The following is a 21,976-nucleotide window of genomic DNA, read 5'->3' on the forward strand; positions in this document are numbered from 1 at the left end:
CCTTCCAGGGAGAGACTCCCCCTTTGCTCTGCTGAGCAACCCTTTACATATAGCCCTCGCTGGCCCTGATTGGCTACTCCAGCAAGCCTTCCCCCTAATGGTGGGCTCAATAAGCCCTTTCCTGATCAGTGGGTTCTGTGCAGCCTCACTGGTGCTGCTTTTAACTCCTCCTTCTCCCTCTGTGGGGCAGCTGCCCCACCCTAGTAATGTGTTTTTTTGTTTGTTTGTTTGTTTGTTTTAATGGAGATATCCTATCTCCTAGAACTGGAAGGGACCTTGAAAGGTCATTGAGTCCAGCCCCCTGCCTTCACTAGTAGGACCAAGTACTGATTTTGCCCCAGATCCCTAAGTGGCCCCCTCAAGGATTAAACTCACAACCCTGGGTTTAGCAGGCCAATGCTCAAACCACTGAGCTATCCCTCTTTGTGTCATGTGCATCTTCATGGAAAACTTGTGAAAATTGGTAAGGCTACATAATCTGAAGCAACAGAAGCATTATGAACTATAATTTCATTCAGAGCTATTCAGTTCAGTGTTTAGTTAACTGGACAACTTAATGTATTGTAAAAAACCTAATTGGGACTATGATTTGCAGCCAAGCATGGTAATAAACATCATAATGTTCTTGTGGAAGCATGTTGGAGAAGAAAAAATGTAACAATACTGAACATCACGCTATAGCTTATGTAATGTATGTACTGTTTCTTTTTCTTTGCATAAGAAGGGCACATTCCAGCTAAGCATTTAACCAAGTGCATGAGAGCATTTCCATTAACTTCAATTGCATTACTGCGTGCTGGAAGTACTGCTTAAGTGCTTGGCCGGACAGGATCTATGTGGACAAAATTTGATCCAGTTTGGATTTTCTCCTACCCTATTTGCAATGTCCGTAGTTTTGTATATGTTTGATTCAAATCAAATGATTCATGCTCTTCAAAAATAAATATGCCAGGAACTCATGAGCAACTCTATAGTACAAATCAGCACAAGGTTCTGTGTTTTGGGATTAAGGTACACTGGCAGAGTTAAATTTAGAAGCTGAACCTGCTGTTTTTGTTAGCCCCACACTTTTAGAAACACTAACATTCACATAACATTTCAAAGGAAGTAATTGGCCTCTTTGTCAGTGTTGTGACTGACCTCCGTTCTTTGCAACTCTAAATGATGTGACGACAAACCTTTTTAAAAATAACATCTGGAAAAGGATAAAATGGAGAAGCAGAGTGCTGGGGAACACAATGGCTGCCTACATTATAGTCCAAAAATATATTTTTACAAAGTTGCTCAACATGTAAAGCCTTTGGCTTTTCATCGTGTTTGTATAGTCTTGCTCAGTGTGATATATTTGGTGTGGAAAGATGTGATTTTGTAACTAAATTTTAACATGTACTACAGCAGCATCAGACAGCAAACAAGTATGTACACATATTTTCTTGACATTCTTATGAAGTTCAGACCTCTGACTTATTGGCAATGCACATGGTAATAGATAATGGTTACAGTAACTACAGGTAACTACAATAATAGTTTCCTTGGCCCCAGTTCAAGCTGTTCATTTGGTAAATATTTCCACAGAAAAATAAACCTTAGGTCTGTAGCTAAGGTTGGCAAAATTTGATTTTTTTTTTTAAATTCCAATGGATAATATGGATGTTTATTTTTAAGTATTTTTTAGATTATCGATTTAAAAAAAATCAGTTGCAGGAAATTATGGGGGCATCAGACAATTATGGAGATTCAAAAAGTTAAAGTTTATACCCATTAAAACACAAATTGTCAACATCATATGCCAAAATATACAAAGTAAGTATCCTTAAATAAAACTCTAATAAGATTTCAAGCAGCATTTTTCTTACTTTGCCTAGCTGTAAAATTCGATTATTATCAATGGAATATTTTTGGCTGTTTGGGTGTGTATGGTGAAATTGATGTTTACCAACCTTTACTGATTAAAAATTGAATCCTTCCAAGTCTACGTATAAATATATACACATTAAAGATGTATAGAATATTTAAAAAAAATATCTTCCAAGAATAGTGTCAGTGTCCATCAGTGATCATTGTTCAGTGTTGTAAAAGTATCTTCATAGCTTTATTTAGTAAGGAGGTAGATTCTTCATGAACTAATTATGACATCCACAATCACCATCATTTGCCTACTGCAAGTTTGGTCAGAGCAGATAAAACTCTTAATTCACCTTCAATTTTCATTGACTTTCCATGAGTCTTCGTAGCCCCTCAAAGGATCTTGGCTTTCTGTGGCTTAATAAAGTTTAAAGCACTTTTCCTTTTTAAGTTAGTGCTGCTGAGACTATCGCTAATGGTTGCATTGCTGCAAGCTTACTACAAGCCAGCTGCCTAAAGTGTCAGCTCCTTCACTGAGCAGCCAGTGACCTCTGGTCCCAAAGAAAATCAACTCAATAGCAGGAGAAAAGCAGTATGGTCTAGTGGACTGAGAGCAAGACGCTAATTCATTCTTTTACACTGTCTCCCCCTTCAGGTTTGGATACCTAAAGTGGGGCATCTAAATCCACAGGTGCTGAGCATCCACTGACTTCTGTGGACTGGGGCATCATAGGAATAGCACTTATTAGAACCTATAAAGAAATCTGACTATTTATGCCCAAAGATTTAACTGTCACCTCCAAGTGAGAAATCCTATTAAAAAAAATCATTGTGTGTATCTGTAACTTCCTTAGATATATTACTAATAACACATTATTGAACCTGTAAGAATTGAAAAAAAAACTTTTTACCATTTATTGTTTGCATGCCATTCACTTTGGGCAATATAGTTAAAGTGGTTAATTTCATTTTTGTTTATAGTCAGTTTTTAATCCCTTTCAATTTCTGGTTTTCATACATTGACAGATGGCAATATTTAGTGATCAATGGCTCCATGTCTAGTTGGCAGCCGGTTTCAAGTGGAGTGCCCCAAGGGTCAGTCCTGGGGCCGGTTTTGTTTAATATCTTTATTAATGATCTGGAGGATGGTGTGGACTGCAGTCTCAGCAAGTTTGCAGATGACACTAAACTGGGAGGCGTGGTAGATACACTGGAGGGTAGGGATCGGATACAGAGGGACCTAGACAAATTAGAGGATTGGGCCAAAAAAAGCCTGATGAGGTTCAACAAGGACAAGTGCAGAGTCCTGCACTTAGGACGGAAGAATCCTATGCACTGCTACAGACTAGGGACCGAATGGCTAGGTAGCAGTTCTGCAGAAAAGGACCTAGGGGTCACAGTGGACAAGAAGCTGGATATGAGTCAACAGTGTGCCCTTGTTGCCAAGAAGGCTAAAGGCATTTTGGGCTGTATAAGTAGGGGCATTGCCAGCAGATCGAGGAACGTGATCCTTCCCCTTTATTCAACATTAGTGAGGCCTCATCTGGAGTACGGTGTCCAGTTTTGGGCCCCACACTACAAGAAGGATGTGGAAAAATTGGAAAGAGTCCAGCAGAGGGCAACAAAAATGATTAGGGGTCTGGAGCACATGACTTATGAGGAGAGGCTGAGGGAACTGGGATTGTTCAGTCTCCAGAAGGGAAGAATGAGCGGGGATTTGATAGCTGCTTTCAACTACCTGAAGGGAGGTTCCAAAGAGGATGGAGCTCGGCTGTTCTCAGTGGTGGCAGATGACAGAACAAGGAACAATGGTCTCAAGTTGCAGTGGGGGAGGTCTAGGTTGGATATTGGGAAACACTATTTCACTAGGAGGGTGAAGCACTGGAATGCGTTACCTAGGGAGGTGGTGGAATCTCCTTCCTTGGAGATTTTTAAGGCCCGGCTTGAGAAAGCCCTGGCTGGGATGATTTAGTTGGGTATTGGTCCTGCTTTGAGCAGGGTGTTGGACTAGATGACCTCCTGAGGTCCCTTCCAATCCTGATATTCTATGATTCTATAATTTGGGCTGCAAATAATGCAGGGGATTATTATGCCTTTAAAATAAACTGTATCCATGTATATTAATAATACAAACATGGATATATTCCCATTGATATTAGTTTATGGAAAAGGCTAGATTTTTTTTTAACAATCTAAATTTTGAGCCTAAAATTGACATGACAGTACCTCTTTAAGGACATTATTTGCATTAGTTGAGTGGTCAATATTGGAACTCATATGGGATATTTTCAGTATTAAAACTAGAAGGTATAAATTCAAACTCAGTCAGACTTGCTGGCAAGGCTAAACTGGAAGGCTAGCGCACACACAGTTAACTACAAATTGGCAGAGAGCATGTATCAGGATGAAATTCAATATTAATAAATGTAAACTCGTGATTGTAGGGAGAGAACATCAATAGCACAGATATAAACTGTATGGGAGATTGCTGTTTAGAAAGCCTCAGTTTCTAGGGAGATGTAGTAAATAAATATGAGCTCACAGTCCATTACCATTGTGAAACTTGAATCTAATCCCATTCTCAAATGCATATCTACTGGAAGATCACTATAAAATTAAGGTGATAATACTGCTCTGTTTAGATCTGGTGTGCCCACACCAGGAATATTTTGTGCATTTGTAGTCCTGCAGTTTAGAAAAGATATTAAAAAAATAACTAGAGGACACAGAAGAGCAACAAGAATGATCTGAACCTTGGAGGATAATATATACCAGTAAAAGAGGAGACTGAGGTAGCTGTTTTCACATAGAATAAAAAATGATAACTTGAGAAGACAGGATCAGTATATAAATACCTTCAAGACAACAGTACAAATGAGAGAATGTAAAACTTGAATGAAGAGCAATGGCAAGGAAAGAAAAGTTGTAGGTTAGGTATAAAGAGAGCAATTAGGCAATATAGCTGGGCCCTATCCTGCCCTCTGCCACATGGAGCAGAAAAGGGCAAATGTGCCTGGTTATTGGTCAGATCCTCCATGGTCCCATCATCACAGGTATTCATAAACAGGTTGAATACGATGCTAGTGGGAATGATGCACTGAGTAGTCCTGAAAAATGTAAAACTATCATTTTGTATGGGATTACAAAGAGCTGAGGCATGAGGGAATGAGGTGAAGAAACCTGTAAGATCAAGTATCGTTTTTAATGTAGTAGAATCAGGTAATGGTTGGATTGCATCATTCATATGTAGTGAGATGAGAGACTGGAGCAAAAAAAGTATTCTGGAATCAAAACCCTGAAGGAGAGAAACTAACTTCTTTCTCAGACTGCTTTGTTCTTCCTAGGGTTCTATATGAAGAAGCCTCACCGATGTTGTTAATATATACCAGGGTAGGCAACCTAGGCCACGCATGTTGATTTTCAGTGGCACTCACACTGCCCGGGTCCTGGCCCCCAGTCCAGGAGGCTTTGCATTTTAATTTAATTTTAAATGAAGCTTCTTAAACATTTTAAAAACCTTATTTACTTTACTTACAACAATAGTTTAGTTATATATTATAGACTTATAGAAAGAGACCTTCTAAAAACGTTAAAATGTATTACTGGTACGTGAAACCTTTAAATTACAGTGAATAAATGAAGACTCGGTACACCACTTCTGAAAGGTTGCTGACACTGATACATACTTTACCTGTACAGATGTAGCAGTCTTGATCTGAAAACCTGAAAGCATTTTGCATACATTACTGCATTTAATTACACCTAGCAAAACATCAGGTAGGTAAGTATTGATTTTACAGAAAGAGCGATTAAGTGATTTACTCTGGATTGCATGTAAAGTAAGTGGCAGAGCTAAGATTAGAACCCAAAATTCCTGTCTACCAATTCCATATGCTAACTATTAGAACTGCTTCCTCAAATATACCTATAGGACCTAATTCTGGTGAGCCCCAGTATACATGGAGTTAATTGCAGGATCAGGGCTTTACTGTTTTAAGGACAAAAATGCTTAAATTTGTTTTTGAAAAGAAACTTGATGTAGTCTAATGTTATAATGTAACAATGAATTCATGTACATATTACTCCAAATTTTTGACACACCATTTGATAATTTGGTCCAAAGTATGAAACCGCTTCCTTCAGCTAGAAACCTAATAGTTATGTTTTCCTTTTTTACCTTAATTCACTTCTTCTAGTCCATAAATTCACTGAGAAAATGCACATTGTGACTTTGTGTGGATTGTACTGTTTCTTATCCAATTAGCTGCTGTAGCAGAGCCAGCTTTATAGTAGAGTTGGCCACATGATTCTAAGGGAATGTAATTAAATTACTAAATGCAATCTCATATTTTGGTGCAGCAGTAATCTGGCTGTGTTCTGATGAGCATGTTTGTACTGGATCACAAATTAGGTAACAGTTCAACAATACATGTGAGGAAACACACATCCTTTCTGCAGTAAAGGTAGCCTAAAAGCCAAAATGTACAGCTATTGCTAATCCTACTGGATGCTGCATAATGCCAGATTACAATTTGTGTAGGGTAATGCACATACAATTGATGATTTTAAGCCTAGATTCCCACTGATGTAGTGTTTTGGCATTCTTAAAACACAAAAGTTGAAAACCGCTTTCTATCCACCATCACACTATGTATTTGCCCGTATAATTTACAGTGCTTTAAAATAAATAAATAAATTCATTGCTGCTGTCAATGAAAAGTTTCCACTTATTCCTCATCTCTGTTCATCACTATCCCTTCTTATCCATCGTTAGTCCGCATTGCCATCTGTGACATACTGGGGTGCAATCCACATCAGTGAGAGGCTGTCACTCCTGACCTCCAACCATGAGAGTCTTACAATACCTTGCTGGTGGTAGCTCCCACCAGGGCTGCTAACAAACAGTTTTCCAGCTTGCGAATCACACTCTGAGTATCTGTGTGTAACTGGAGCCTGCCAGCACACTTGGGTTACACTCTAGCTCCCACCAGCCTTGGTTATGCTTTAGGGTGATCCCACACACTCACATTTCTGGGGGGGAATCTGGGACTGGATGTCTTATACTGCCCAGCCCTCTCCTGGACAGTCCAAATATATTAAGTCCATTATTCCTTTAAGAGAACAATATACACCAGCTTACTACCTTAAGTGAAGTTATCCAGACACTTTAATTTATACACACTGGCTTACGTAAAGCAATAAAATAAATTTATTAGCGACAAAGAAATTTTACGTGAATACAAACAATGTGGTGTAAAAATCAGAAATGGTTACAAGAAAATAAAAAGAATGCTTTCTAGTGCCTAGCTTAACAAACTATATTAGATTCAAAACAAAATTTCTCACCACATGCTTCCAACAGCATTACTGATCAAACTTTCAGATTGGGACCCCCTCCCGCAGAGTTGAACAGCTGTTTCCTTTGTTTTCTCAGGTGTGGAGAATGAGATAGGTAGGGAAAGAGGAGGGGTATCCATGGGTGTTTTCTCCTCCTTTTTATAGTTTCAGTCCCTTGTTGAAAATCATTTCCAGCTGAGAACCAAGAGACATGGGGTCTGGTGGAGGAAGGAGATCTCATTCTGTTTCTTTGCCAAGATCCAGATCTTTGTCCCTGCCCCACTTTCTTGCCAAAGAATCGCCACTTGATAGGTGATGGCGCATCAGCTTTGTTGACACCTGGCTGGGGCATCAGTTTGTCCTTTGTCCTTGAGAAACAGCTCTAGCCCCTGCCCAGATGTATCTGGGAAACACACTTCAGTCATGATTTCAGCTTATATTCATAAATTTACACATAGTGTTGCTACATGCATTTTACCATGATATTACTGATCAGCAAGTTATCAGTTTTCAAATGATACTTCACAAAGCATCCCGTGTACAAAGATTATTACAATAGTGTGTAGGGTGTGACTACAGAGAAGTATTATAACCTCAAGTTTATCTATAATTCAGTAATTGGCTCTGACCCTTCAAGGATATTGGGGGGCTGCTGTATGTTTAAAACTTCAGAACATTCACTAAATAAACAGGCTCCTCACTTGACAAAGTGTGTTTTGAACCCTACAGGTATTGAGTGTAACCTCAAAGGACAAACAAAACTACACTGCTCAATTTATATTTACTATAATAACCAGGAGTTAAAGTACAGTAAAACAGAAAGGGGAGCTCACCAATTTTTGTGGCTCTATGTTGGCAGGGGTAGGGTTGTCAGGTAGTGAAGTGATATCATCTTGTGTGAGGAGATAAGGAAATAAATGTATTTGTAAGTAGTTCATGTCCTCAAGTAGGTTCTATAGGCAGCCAGACCAAAGTGTGTGTGTTCACACTGTAGATCTGATTGTGGTAGTGAAAGTTGGCTGGAGGACTGGGGCACTAGGAGGTGGCAGAGTGGATGAACCAGGGCAGTAGGTGTGGAGGGGATTGGGACAGTAGGAAGGATGGAATGGAGGAGCTGAGAGAGTCAAGGCAACACGTGTGGAGGGTTGAGACAGAAAGGAGTCAGTATTTGTATGGAGGTGGGGTGGAAGGGAGGATATTGATTAACTCTTACTGTGGCCAAGATACAGGAGAACATATTTCATCCAACTCCTGTACCCCTTCTCTGCTACACAGCTGTCCCAGGTTTTCTTTCTGGAAATCATCACATTGCTCAGCATCCCTCTCTTTCTGGGCTGGCACGAAAGCAGAGGTCTTTCTGAGGTTGGTTGATGAGCATAGGCCCTGGAAGATAAGAATTACAAAATGAGCAAACTTTTATATGATAGAAGGTGTTAGTCATAATGGAGGCACCAGAAATGACTCCCAAGGTAAGAAAGAGGCAAGTGAAAGGTAAGGGTTCCTCATTTGTGTTGAGCAAGCATAATAGCTCCTATACAACTCCCCGCAGTCCCTACTTCAAATATTGCCAGCCCCAATCGTTCAGAAATCATGAGCCAGCTATGCCCTAAAAATCATAAGATTGCCTTAAAAATCATGAGACTTAAATAATAAATTTGGGGTTCTTTTTATGTCTTCTGGGATTGGAGCCTTTAGGGTTCATATTTTTAAGCTATTCTCTGCAACCCTGAGGGCTAGAAACTTAAAAAATAAAACAAAAGCTTAGATTCTCAGCTAATAAGACAACTTTCAGCAGCTGCAGCTCTAAGAAAAACACCAACTATCATTGGACTCATGCTAACTCCATGAGAATTGGGAACATTGAGAAGAGTCCCTTGGGGCTATAGATAGCTGAGTGTAAAATACAGTGAACATTGCAAAGACCAAGTCAGGAATATTGATGTAGTATTCACTGGACGTGGACACACATGATACTGTTTAAATTAGCTTGTGTTTTGAAATCCCTAAAATGAGGTGATGACTGCAAACTGTTAAGCCACAGAAAACAAGATCACTTGAAGTATAAGAATTAACTGCACTTTGGAGAAGAAATAGATTAGAAAATGAAAGAATAGTTAAAGTAACTGAGATGATATTGCAGACAGATAAAGAGCATCAATTGTTCAGCAGTGCACTGGGGCACGCATAAATATAGAAATTTAGGGATTAGAGCAGCACTGAAGTCCTTGAACAGGATGTGCAAACAAGCTAAGAACAGAATGGGGCTGAATGACTCCCTGCTGAGCATGCAGGTGTTTGCTTTCCCCCCAAATCAAGAAGTGTTGATGACTGAGTTCGTTATGCCCATGAAATGTAAATATGGTTGTGTTTAGAAATGAAATTAAATCTAGGGGGAAAATGTTTCCTTGGTGATGTCATTGGGAATACTTTAGTACAGTGTTTGTAGGACCTTCCTGGTAAAGTGTGGGCGCCTGGTGAAGCCACCCAGACAGAATAGTCTTGCACACGTTCTTTTCCTTGTACAATATTAGTAGTTATATACGTAGACCTCTTGCGGCACTCTCTTGCCTGCCCAGCACAATTTACTTGTATAGTGTTTTTTTTTTCATATTGGAACATTGCATCTCTTTTTGCAGTTGTTAATTTTGTTAAGTAGTAAGTAAAATTTGTGAATGTTGTGGCGTGTTTCATTTAAAAATGTGCCTGTATATATGGATTCATACAGGAATGCACACATATGCATAAACATGCACCCAAACATAATTTTTTTTACAAAGCCTAGTTTAGGCATCTAAACTGTTACTGAATCTTAGCCAGCTGTTCAGCTTGAGGTTTTAATACAAGGTTAAATTGGGAAAGCAGATGTGAGTAGACGAGATAATCCCTTTTCAGAATAAAAAAAAACCCTGTGTCTGAGATTATGAATAGTGTACCATCATTTTCATTGAAAGAAACACTGATTAAAATGATACACAGGTAGGGATTTTTTTCACATTTTTTATGGAGGGAATGAAGAATACTCCCGATTTTTTTTCTTTTCTGCCCCTTTTCTACTATCACAGCTTTTGATGTTTGCCAGACAGGCCTTTTGGGATGGCCTCCTATTTTCTATTGCCCTGGTTATAACTGAGTGCATTGACTTTAAGATTCCCTCTTGTCTCTGCCCTGTTTCTGGTTATACAGTAGAGTTATGAATAGGTAGTGTCATACTGTCCCCTTTGGATGCACAGACTTCCAAGTGGGCTCACTGCCCTTCAAAGCACTATTATCCTAGTATTGCGTGGCTTCTGTATACTAGTATCTGTATGTGAAATAATGTTGTATTCATAATTACTCAGTATCTAGCTGGGTTCTCTTTGCTGCCATGATTTTGGTATAGAAAAGTCAAGCAAGTTATCAAATGAGAATGATAGAGCAATAGTTAATATTTGGTGATAGTACAGGCTGCCTGAAGATTTGTTTATTATAAGAATAATATTTGGGTATGTCTTAAAATTGCTGACTAAGAGCTTTGTTTTCACATATGAGGGGTATGTGGGCTTATGTAGGGATTCTATGGGCTCAGGCTGTACATCAGACTCTTTCCATTTCTTTCTTTCTCATCTTTATTTCCTAATCCCTCCCTTTATGTCTAACTGCCTTTCTCTTCCCCCTTCATTTTTCTGCCCCAATCATTTTCTTTTCTTTTCTTTTCTCTCATAACTGTCTCTGTTTTCTCCTTGACCTCTCCTGGTTTGCTTCTGACTCTTCTCCCACTTCCCCATCCGCCAACTGTCTTCGCTTCTCCCTTTCCTGTTTGTGCCCATTAACCTTGCTGCCAAGTTCCCTTCCCCCACCAAACTGAGTTGCCACTTTAGAAAGCAGCCCCGTCCCTCTTTGGACCAATGGCACATTCTGAGGAGAGGGCAGCAGCATGGCAGAGCACACATTTAAGAAATACTTACTGCATTAGAAATGGATAATTAGGGAAACAGCAGAGCATGATAAAAGTTGCAGAACAAGTACACCTCTACCCTGATATAACACGACCCAATATAACACGAATTTGGATATAACGCGGTCAAGCAGCGCTCCGGGGGGGGGGCTGCATGCTCCAGCGGATCAAAGCAAGTTCAATATAACGTGGTTTCACCTATAACGCGGTAAGATTTTTTTGGCTCCCGAGGACAGCGTTATATCGGGGTAGAGGTGTAGTTGCATCATGCTCTGCCTTTCTCCACTGATTGACTGGTCTTGCATTTGCTAGAACTATAAAAGAATTAAAATAAGGTGTGATAAAAGACTTCATTTTAATATGCTCTTCGGTTTAAAAAATGATATAAAATATTTGGGCTGACTGCGTAGATTTCTTTCGTTTATGTAGCCTGATCTTCCAAGACATGCAGATATATACATTTGTGCATTTACATTGCATTTGTACTGCTCGGGTTCCGTGCAGACATGGATGTAGGCAAGATCCCTGCCCCAAAGAATTTACAGCATGATTGCTCCAGGCTGTTCCAGGAAATGAGCTTGCCGGTGACCAAACATATGGATACTTGAGCTAGCTTTGATCTAGCTAGTTTGAATAACAACAGCAGTGAAGCTGCAGCAGCAAATGTGGTAGCACAGGTAGTTACTCAAGCAACTGCCACCCATGCTGCTGTGGCTTCACTGCAATTGTTATGCAAACTGGTTTTAATTTAGCAATATCAAAGTTAGCTCGGGAAAAACTACACATGCTGCAGTCATACCTTCCTACTGCAGTGTAGACACAAACTGGGTATTTATGCCGATCCTACTAGGTGCTAAGCACCTTCCACTCTCATTGACTTCCATGTGGTTGAAGCCACTCAGAACCGTGCAGGGCTGGGACCATTATTACAAATTGATAAGCAAACTTTGTAAATCCATGTGCACATTAGGCTCATGATTGGCTCCCTACATTTGTATGTATATTTGTGCCTATGCCATTTGGAAAATCTGGCCCTGAGTAAAAGAATTACAATTGTTTCTGTTGACAAAAAAGGAGTTGATCATTTTTTTAATAGAGTAAATGAATCGGGAGACAAGTGTATAAGAAGTCTGCACGGACCTTTCACCACCCTCCATCAAGCTGAAATGTTAGAAAAAGTTCCAAGTTTACTGTGCTAGGACCCAATCCAGCAAGCAATTCCCTGGGGCGGCCCCTTCTGCCTGCACAGAGCCTCACTGAAGTCAGTGGAGTTCCATGAGGGTCCAGAGGCCTTAGGGTAACCAGACAGCAAGTGTGAAAAATAGGGATGGGGGTGAGGGGTAATAGGATCCTATAGAAGAAAAAGATCCAAAAATCGGGACTGTCCCTATAAAATCGGGACATCTGGTCACCCTAAGGGGCTGTCGATACTGAGCAGCATGTAGAATCAGGGCCTGAGTGAGCAAGTATGAAACCACTACTACATTAGTGCAGGAATTCTGAGTTAAACAACATTTACAGAGAAATAATGGTGCAAAATCCTGCAAAAATGCACATGTGTAACTTTGTGCAGGGGAAGTAGCCCCATTGAACTCAATGAGACTACTCGTGTGCCAAGTTGAACCCATATTTATGAGATTGCACAATCAAGACTATAATGAGGCACAAATCTTATTTTTAAAATATTTTTACTATTTAGATATATATTACAAAGCAAAACAATGGTTAAAAATTGTAACACGTGTATTTCTATGAGAAAAATATTTTTGCTGTCTTCAGGTTTTGCACTTTAGAATATAGGGAATCTGTGCAGAGTCTGATTCACCAAATTGGTTCACTGTTGTAAGATTTTCTTTCAGGAGACAGATTTTATGTTTAAACCATGTTATCAGTTCCCAAATATTCTTTGTTGTTTACATAATTAAGTAAGTGTATCTCATTGTGTACGCTGACTACAGTATCTTCCTTGGTTTCTTAGAAGTGAAATAAAACCTTCTATTAATAAACAAACTGTAAGAAAACTTCAGTAAATGCAAATACAGTGCTATTCCCTCAGTACTTAGAATTGTTGTAAAAATCATACCCTGTTACATAAATATTTATTTAATTTCAAATTTAAAAAGGCAGAGACACATTTTAACTTTGGCTTCTTATAAAACCAAGTAGATTTGGACTGTAATTGTAGCACAGCACCATCTAGTGTTTCGAGAAAAGCAGAAGGAATTTCCTGTCAGCTTCTCCTTATGCAAAAATAATACCACAAATGCTGAGCTATTATCACACCTACACATTTTTGTAGCAGCAACAGTAAAGTCATTTTTCTGTTTTTTTTTAAATGTCAGTTCTGTCTGAAAGCAATTTATCACTGATACGTCATATCTAATATAATAAGGCTTACAAACTTAAATTTTGATCCTGAAGTGCTTCAAGCAGTTTCAGCCCTGATAAGGAAGGTGTATGCCTCTGTATATAATGTATATTTATACAATGTCTGTATATGTAATAATTCTCATTTTTATAGTACTTTATATGAGAAAAATGGTGGCACAGCTACGCTGAACTGGCCATACTGTCGATGGGTAAAAGGAGACTCTGCCCAGGGAGCGTCCCAAAGAGAAAGTGCCTATACATTGATGACACATAATCTGAAGAGTTTCTCTTGGGATAACAGATCACAGATCTTCCAGTTCTGCACAAATTTACTAGCTAAACTAGTTATCATCGTGTTGTGAATTTTTAGTACTTTTCATCCACAGAGCTCAAGCCCTTTACAAAGACTAGCCATTGCACTGCTGAAGTAACTAGAGAGCGGACAGAAGGAAGCTATGTGACTTTACCTAAAACACACAGCAAAAAGGGGTAGTAAAGTCAGGAAGGTCTCCTAATTCCTTCAAGGCACAGCTGTTTTCTGCTACCTCAGTCCTCCATGTCCTTCCAAAGGCATAATTTGCCTCGTTATTGGCATAGTTTTTGAATTCTAGAGTTAGATTTACGGTACTATAAAACAATTTTGCTAGGAAAGGGTCTGATGTTGAAATTAGAACCTACTGGTAGCATATTGCATTTAACATGCTAAAGTTGAGTATCTGAAATACCATTATGAATTAAATAGTCATCATGGATTTTGTTAACTTCCTTTAATAAGTTAATGACCCTCTAAATATAGAAGCATGGAAAATTGATCCTTTGTAGATATTCAGTGTTTTCTTCGCTGCAAACCATTAAGCAGTGAAATGCTCATAAGGTGGACCCAATTTGCTCAATTTTCTTTAACAATGGAGTTTAATAAGGAATTGATGAGATAGAACAGGCTTATATACTTTCAGTTGTGCATATTAAGTGCTAGTGAGAAGCAATGTAAAGAATAGAACCAAAGTGACTTTGGTTGGTGATGAGAGAGGTCCTTAAACAGTCTTCTGCACCTCTGATAAGATCCAGGACTTTGCTGCCAAACATTCTGTATATCATGTTTCTCCTACACTTATTGGTTCACAGAAAAGTAGAAGAAACAAGGTACTTTCAGTTAAACACGAGTAAAACTGTTTGTTTTGTGTGGCTCCATTTCATAGCAACTCAGATGAACTGAAAGAACAGCTGAATAATTTGATATTGAAAGCTTAAAGGTCATGAATATTGGATGTAACAGCTGTTTCCATTAAAAAAATATTTAGAATGATGTAATTCCATTGCCTAGAAATGTCTGGAATGTGATGATCAGTCTCTTGGAATAGAACTAGTGAAAACCAGTTTTAACCAGTTTTTCATTTCCTAGGGAAGACCATATTTAGAGTGTTTCTTGATTAAATCCATAAGGGCATAAGCTAAAACTGTCATATGTGGCTGGATAGTTAATCAATATGAAATACTAGAAATGCAATTTGGAAAAGAATTTTACTGCAGTACTTTACTTAACTTTTGCTTTTTAAAAAGAATGATGAAATGGTACCACACGCCTGTCTGGCTCCAGTTAGTAACATGCTATTATAATGTATATCTCTTAAAAAGTCAGCTCAGATTTTATTTAGTGATAACAGGTTTGAAGACTTTTTTTTTAACATAATACCATGTTTGAAAAGTGTAGGTGAAATCTGCATCTTCATCAGTTTTCCATGAGCTCCTCACTAAAGCAGAAAACTATGCATTTTGAACAGTCCTGTTTAAAGTAAAAATATTAAACCTCCCAGTTTTCATCTGTTCCTCTCTACATTTTCAGTCTGTGTAAATGGAAGATATACAGTGACAAGGGGATACATAACAGACCCAAACTAAAAAGATCAATTTAGTTCATGAAAAGATCTGTTTCAGTGTCAGTAATGAAAACTCCAAGGTATTTCATTTACTGAAAGAATGTCTAAATCCCTATGAAATTTCTCTGCGCATCCAGACGGATACATTTTCTCACTCCGTGTTTCTCAAAGAAATAAAAAATTAGCAGGTCCCATCTCTAAGTAGGATTTGGGTGATAGACCATCTTGGTTTTGGATCAAATAAATTGATTTCTATGTGTTGCTATCCTTTATATAGGAACATAAGAACTGCCAGACTGGATCAGGTCAGCGGTCCATCTAACCCACTGTCTAGCTCCTTTAGTGGCTAATACCAGATACTGCAGAGGATGGTGTAAGAAACCTTGTAAGAAAAAGTATGTCAGTTAGTTGACATACCCTCTGAAGCATGAAACTTTGTCCCTTATAAAAATTTGATAATTTATTAACATTGATTCAGAGTTGATCCCAACAGCACATATTGAGAACCAGTTGGTTCCTGTCCACAGTTGGGGTGAATTGGTCATGCAGGTGAACCAGCTGAACCAACTGCTTTCTTACCACGAATTGAATGAGTTGACTCTGTAGAGTCTGGTGGTGGGGATTGATTGCGTCATCTCACATGCAATAAAATCAGCTATACTGCTGTTTGAACTTGTGAACTTTCAAAAACAAAGAAAAGCTATTTTCATCTTCAGAAAGCAAATCAGTACCAGATCACCTGTCTGACACTTGCTATATGCTACTGCAGTCTTGAAGAGGCATCATGCAAAATCTAATTAAATGATGTGTGTTAAACACAAAACAAGACTTTCAAACAAAATAGAACATGTATGTAAAAACTGTACTTATCAGTCACGGTAGTAAAAATACACCCTCACAATATCCAACTCAATGTTTGCTAAAATATAAGGATCAGATTCATTGCACGTGACTGATTAATTTCACCCAAGGTGTCAGTGACTTATCAATAATGTGAATTTGTAATAATACAGTGTACTGTGCTCTATTGTCAAGAAACAGCACAAGAATAACATGGAACTCAAGCCTAAGCAAAGGGTGTATTGTTTGCCTTGCACACTGATTACAAAAAAAAAATAAAAATCAACCAATGGGGAAAAAGATTGAAAAGAAATTTGTCTGATTTCAGAAACCATACAGTGTCAATAAACTGGAGACGTCTCTGACAAGCATTTCATATTAATAAATCTAATACTAAAGTAACCTATTAAATCTATTTAAAACCCATTAATCAACCCATAATTATGCAAATTAGTCATGCCTGCCATCTCACTGATCTTCTGTACCTTAATCACATTCTGAAAGTATAGATGTTTTAAGAAAAACACATGACTCATCCACCATGCTTATTAATTTGTTTCCAAGTCATTTTCCTCAATGTCAGTCCACTTTTCAATTTTCAGGATGCCTCACTGAAAATGTACCCCCTCTTGTGTGCCAAGAACTGTTTGCCTGGCCCAAAACATTAGTTATGGAATCCACCTAGTGCTATGAAATCATCTAGTTTCCCTAATGTACAGTATTTATTATATGGATGGTAGGCACAGCATGTACATAAACTGCATAAGTTTATCTTTCATCACACAACTCAATTTCAAGACAAAGGTAGCTTAAAATTAGCATAACATTTTGTCTTTTTCTTCATATTTATTTGGACAACCTTATTTTCAACTGAATGCATTAATGTACACATTTTTATAGCTTTTACATGCCTGTGTGTGTGTGTGTGTGTGTGTGTGTGTGAGCGAGAGAGAGAGAGAGAGAGAGAGAAAAAACTTCAATAGACTACCAGCCCTCCTCACTTCACTCTCACCTATAGCTCCCTGCTCCCCAGGAACAGCAAGCACATCATCAGGAAATAAAGTACTAAATAATAGTACATACAGGATATGTGCAATAGGTTTTTAGGGCACACCACTAGTGGTGGCGCATAGGATGGGTGTAGCCACACACCACAGTGAAAAGCAAGCTGCATCCACACTGTGATGTGTAGCTACACACATCAGTGAAAGGCTCTGGCAGGCAGGAGGCCATAAGCGTTGACTCCATGGGTGCTGTGGGGGAGGAGGGAGCTTGGTTGCTGGTGGGTTGGGGCCTTGGGGGCAGGGGTGAAGTGGGGGTGGGCAGGGGTGGAGTGGGGGCAGGGGCGGGAAGAGGTGGAGCGGGGATGGGGCTTTGAGGGCAGGGGTGAAGTGGGTTCAGGAAGGGGTGGGGTGGGGCCTTCAGTGAAGGGGTGGAGTGGGGGCAGGGCCAGGGGCAGAAAGAGGCGGGGTGGGGTGGGAGCTTGGAGGAAAGGGGGGAGTTGGGGAGGGCCTGGGGTTGAGAGGAAGTTGGAGCCTAAGCAGGATGCAGTGAGGAAAGGCTCTGCAGCAGGGAGTTTCTGGAGCCTTTCCTCTGGCTCCCTCCTGCCAGAGCTTTTCTTTGCTGCTGGAGCCTTTCCCTGTGGTGGAGAGAAAGATGCTCTTATGGCAGGGAGGCAGCAGGACACTACACTGCTATAAACAGTACTGTAGACAGGGGAGGCATTGCTTGGGCCTGTAGAGAGCCATGTACACACCCACAGGGTTCAAGTATGTCTTTATTTCCCTAAGCAGTGCCTTACTGTCTACACTGCTATTTATACCTGTGCTAAGGGTGCATGGAGTGTATGTACTCTAAATGCCAACATAAGGAGTGTGCAGTGCATACTGTTAGTGTCACATCTTAATACTAGACAGAGATTAATCAAATTTCAAGGCAGAGTTTGAGGCCTTGTCCTGAGTGATGTAGATTTGCAGTTGCTCAGCACTTCTCAGGCCTGGCCCTGAGAAAGGAGAGGCTACTGGATCCTGTTGCTATCCTATTGCATAGTGCCACTATTGTACGTGAAAAAAATAATGCTCATTCTTCCTTTATTTGTTTTGTTGTATATCTTAGAAGGGACTTCATGTACACCACTTGCATTTTGTTTATTTATGTTCTGCTTAGAGGTCCAGGAATGGCTCTGTCAGAACAGGAGTATAACATGTGTAGGACAGGAATTTTTTCTGACAGATCAGTATTAATTTATTCTCCAAAACCTAGATTATTTTTTATCAGTTAACTACTATTTAAAGTCACAACACTGACTGAGTATTAGATGAAAGTAGAGGTTTTTTCCACTCAAGATATAATAGTTATTCATTTAAAACTTTGCCCTCTGGTGTAAGTTAGAGATGCATGCATCATTTTTGTGAAGGGTCCAGGGGCAAGGCCAGATGGCTATAGTAAAGTAATGGGAGATAGATATATTAGCCTAAACAAATCCCTGTTACCAGGATAAGCAAATGGCAGCTGCTCCAGGTCAATTAAGATACCTGGGGCCAATTAAGATCTTTCCAGAAGACAGGGAGGACAGCTAGGTAGGACATCTGAAGCCAATCAGAGGCTGGCTGAAACTAGGTAAGCCTCCCAGGTAGTCAGGTGGGAGTGTGTGTCAGGAGCTGTAGGAGGAAGCTGTGTTGTTGGAGAGACTGAGCAGTATAAACCATATCAGGCACAAGGTAGGAGGCCCTGGGGTAAGGATGAAGTGGATCTTGAGGAAGTGGGGGCTGCTGTGGGGAAGTGGCTCAGGGAATTGTATGTGTCCTGTTTCTAAAAAGTCAGCTACCATAGCTGATACTATTAAGGTCCCTGGGCTGGAGCCCAGACTAGAGGGCAGGCCTCGGCTCCCCCCTTTTCCCCCTGATTAATCACTGAGACTGGGAGACAACAGAGACTGTGCAAGGGAGGGTAGATTCTCCTCACCTCACTTGCTGGTTTATGATGAAAATGGCTCAGTAGGCTGTGACCCTTGCCTCTAGAGAGAAGGGCTACGTGGAGCGTTACAGTGAGCCTCTGAGGCTAGAGAAATCTGCCAGGAAACGTGGGACCCCCAGAGACAAGGACAGAGCTTTGTCACAGAAGAGAGGAAATCATATGATTTTTTCCCCCTAGTATCAGTGAGCACAACACAAACAATACACTGCAGGACGTAATCTCTGAACCCAAACTTGGGAACACTACCATGGTCAAGGATGAGGGGGGAGAGAAGGGTTCCTTGCCCCCACTTCCAAAGTCAGTAGTCATAGTTTGGCCATTTATAAAGCATTTTGATTCCATGTCTCTCAGTTACTTTAAGGTCCAATAATGTTACCCTTATTTTAACAAAGTACAACCTGTAGTACTTAAATACTAATGTGCTGTTTTATATATTTTAGAATTTAACTGCAATGGAATGAAGACACATTCACATATGAAATTTTAGTTTATTTGGAGAAAAATAATTCAGAAAGAATAAACATTCATTTTTTAAATTAAATTCCTCCTTAGAGGGCTTTAATGGCTGTGTGTGTGTGTGTGTGTGTGTGTGTGTGTTAGGGTGACGAGATAGCAACTGTGAAAAAACAGGATGGGGTGGGGGGCAATAGGCGCCTGTATAAGAAAAAGTCCCCAAAACTAGGACTGTCCCTATAAAAACGGGACATCTGGTCACCCGTGTGTGTGTGTGTGTAGTCATAGCATCCAGCTGTAGCAAGCCAGTTGATTCATGATGTCTACAAATAATTTTTGTTTGGGTGTTACATAAGAAATCTTCTATTATGAAGATGTTATTCTGAAAGTATGCAGCACAGTATTTATTACAGTAATATATCTGCCCTTAAGCTTGGATTTCAGAGGAAGTATGTGTATGCTGAGGTACTGTACTTGTTGCAATGCCTGTCATATTGCTTATGACCACTGTTTACTGTCTCAGGCAATGGTATGTGAGTGGCCTTTTCATTCCAAAACTCCAACTATTGACCTTGTGATCCTTTTTTGAGATCTAAATCCGGTCATCATATTTTACTTTAAATTGTACCATGTGGTAAAACTTTAACTGTCAGCTTGTAGCCAATTGCTTTAATTACTTACACTGAGGCATTTAATACCTTTTTAAGTTTGTGTGCGATGCATTCCCAGCATTTTTAGGTGGAAACAAAATAAGTTTACAGTGCCTGTAATTACCAGTATTCTTCTGTACATTCATCTGAAGTTTTCTTTGCCTAAGTTAAGCTTTTCCAAGGGGTTTGGAGGGAGATGTTATTGGGATTTGACAGGTGAAGAGCCTTTCAAACAGTTTTTGGGAAAAATATGAATGTTTTCTATGTATCTCTCACATTCAGTGCCTCATTGGTTAAACAGTGGTATTTTATTTTAATAGAATTTTTCATAAACATATATTTTTTTTCTTGTGGGTTTTTTTGTGTGCTTTGTGTGTTTATATATACACCTCTACCCCTATATAACGCTGTCCTCGGGAGCCAAAAAATCTTACCGTGTTATAGGTGAAACCGCATTATATTGAACTTGCTTTGATCCGCCGGAGCGCACAGTGTCCCCCCCCCCCCCCCCCCGCCTTTCTCCCAAGCGCTGCTTTACTGCGTTATATCCGAATTTGTGTTATATCGGGTCGTGTTATATCGGGGAAGAGGTGTAATAGAAGCAATGCCTCAGAAAATGATTTAAAAATGAAGATGGTTAAAGAAACAATTCGTTCAATTTCTTACTGTGCACACACAGATTTGTCTCTGGATAGGCAAAGAAAAGTCTAAAAAGGAACTTTTAAAACATAATAAGGAAAAAGTGAACAGTTTCTAAGCAGAGTTCTATTTTTATTTTGCAGTTGGATGACTTTGATTACTGGGTTTTGATGATTTTAATACAGAAATTAAGTAAATTATATTGCTGCAAAATAGTCCTGAACTGACTGAAGATTTGATATTTTGCTCTTTAGTATCCACTGTGGAGGAGGAGGGGGAGAAAAAGCAGGCTCCTCTGCTTCTTGGTACACACCACCCAGGGATAATGATACTCAGATGGTACAGTGATAGGTGGGGTGTAGTAGAAATCTACATAAATAGACAGGTTTGTTGGATTTACTTAGTGAGAACTCAATGGAGATTAGCAACAGTCTAGATGAAATTCAAGCTGCTATGACTGCAATAGATACATTTGAAACCCTTGGTTTACAATTACAGTAGAACCTCTGGGTTATGAACACCTCGGGAATGAAGGTTGTTCGCAACTCCGAATAAAACCTTATAGTTATTTCAAAACTTTACAACTGAACATTGACTTAATGCAGCTTTGAAACTTTACTATGCAGAAGAAAAATACTGCTTTTAACCATCTTAATTTAAATGAAACAAGCACAGAAACAGTTTCCTTACTTTATCAAATATTTTTTTTAACTTTCCCTTTTATTTTTTAGTAGTTTATGTTTTAAAACAGTACTGTATTTGCTTTTGTGTGTCTGTGTGTGTCTCTGGTGCTGCCTGATTGCAAATGAGGAGTGTGGTTGACCAGTCAGTTTGTAACTCTGGTGTTTGTAACTCTGAGATTCTATTGTACGGGAAAATAAGAAATGATTTTATAAATGTTGTTCTGAGAATACTAACATGACAAAGTGTCAATAAAATCAAATCAATGACATGGAAAACAAACTGAGTTCAAAATGTTCAGTTCAGCTTTCTGAAGACTTGAAAATCAGGATAAATGGAGCTGTTTCTTGCACTGAGATGTTAAGTAGTAGGGA

General features: G+C 39.3%; 1 protein-coding gene across 10 annotated transcripts in view; it reads left to right on the top strand.

Annotated features, from left to right (window-relative positions):
* Positions 1-21,976, top strand: part of AKAP6 (A-kinase anchoring protein 6) — a 427,955-nt gene that overhangs the window by 131,263 nt on the left and 274,716 nt on the right. Inside the window, exon 1 of one of the 10 annotated variants that reach the window (XM_065595449.1) lies at positions 18,797-18,923. The exons of the other annotated variants lie outside the window; for them this stretch is intronic. The gene's annotated coding sequence lies outside the window, so the exon portion shown is untranslated. Of the gene's footprint in view, positions 1-18,796; positions 18,924-21,976 lie in introns of those variants that run through there. 10 annotated transcript variants of the gene reach the window in all.

This window comes from Chrysemys picta, chromosome 4 (genome assembly GCF_011386835.1).
Source record: "Chrysemys picta bellii isolate R12L10 chromosome 4, ASM1138683v2, whole genome shotgun sequence".
NCBI lineage: Eukaryota > Metazoa > Chordata > Testudines > Emydidae > Chrysemys > Chrysemys picta.